Source organism: Echinops telfairi, unplaced genomic scaffold (genome assembly GCF_000313985.2).
Source record: "Echinops telfairi isolate 266 unplaced genomic scaffold, ASM31398v2 ScPeMD7_18;HRSCAF=68, whole genome shotgun sequence".
NCBI lineage: Eukaryota > Metazoa > Chordata > Mammalia > Afrosoricida > Tenrecidae > Echinops > Echinops telfairi.
In genome coordinates, this window is record NW_022103915.1 from 48,112,475 (window position 1) to 48,114,014 (window position 1,540).

A 1,540-nucleotide genomic window follows, 5' to 3' on the forward strand; every position below is an offset into this window, starting at 1 on the left:
GCAGCGATCTGCATGGTCAGCATTTCTAAGCCACTAGGAGCTCTGAGGGAGAAAGACTGGGCTTTCTACTCCCGTAAAGAATTACGGTTTTGAAAACCCACAGGGGGTGCAGTAAGCATTGACTCATTGGCAGTGAGCTTGGCTCTGGTTCCTACTCTACTCTACCAGCTTAATTGATTGGTCTGGCTTCTCCACAGTCCATCTTCCATACTGCAGGCAGTGAGCATTCTACAATACAAATAGGTCCATGACACTCGTCACTTAAGTCTTTGTTATTCTGTGGTTTCTAGACAAAGCAGCAACTTCCCAATTTCCCAGTAGTTCTCTACTGCTCATATAGTTTCTCTGGTCTGGACGGTCTTTATACTTCATGTGTCCTTCCCTTGTGTTTGCCCCCCCTCTTCTGGGCAGGCTTATCTGACCTCTCGTCTTCATCTGGACTTCCACGACATCTCATACAGATTACAGCACAATAATAGAAGCTTCATGGGAACAGAAATCTTTGTTTAGTTTGCTGTTGCCTAGAATAGCACGTTGCATATCACAGGTGTCAGGTAAATATTTGATAAATGACTAGCATGTATTAGAGTAAAATAATCCCTGACCCGTGCCCTCACCCTGAGAGCAGGAACTTTATAACGCAGTACTCATTCAAGGTCTGAACATGGCACTCCGTATTTTTGAGCAGATGACTGTGGTGTGAAAGGTGGACCAGCAGGATGGCTCGCGTCTCACCTTTAACATATCAATAGGGGATAACCGGAAACTGCTTTGAATTCTTGAATGGGTAGCTATCAATGTATACTCAAGAGCATTTTTGAAGTTGACCCTCAGAGTACATTTCATGCCACATTTCATCAATGCCTCTGACACTGTGTAATAAAACCTTAACTAATAAACCAGAGCTGCTCACAATAAACTAGAATTATGGTGGCGTGTTCCCCGAGAGAACAGGACCAGGACTCTGCTCAGGTCAGGACACGTTCTGGCTAATTTAGCACAGTCTTCAATGAAATCGACTGCTAACTAAGAGGACGGCCAGATTCCAAAACATCAGTGACAGAATCAGTCACTACCAGAGGTATGTACTTATAGAGGAAAAGATAACTGACCAAAATAGTCAGTATTTTAATGAATCACACATTGAGCATGACAATATTTATCTGCTCAGCTCACCCCCTGGTTCATGAACATTCTACTATGAATGGCTACCCTGCTTTGCTTGCATATGGATGGGAAAAACTTAGAGTTTTCTGATTTCTCCATATTCATTTTTTAATTTTTTAAATACATAAAACATTTTATTGGGGGCTCTTACAGTTATTATAACAATTCATACATCAATTATATCAAGCACATTTGCACGTATGTCGCCATCATTATTTTCAAAACTCTTTCTACTTGAGCCCTTCGTACCAGCTTCTCTATTGCCTCCCTCCCTGCCCCACCCTTGTCACCCCTTGATCAATTATAAATTATTATTTTCATATCTTACACTGTCTGCTGTCTCCCTTCACCCACGTTTTTGTTGTCCATCACC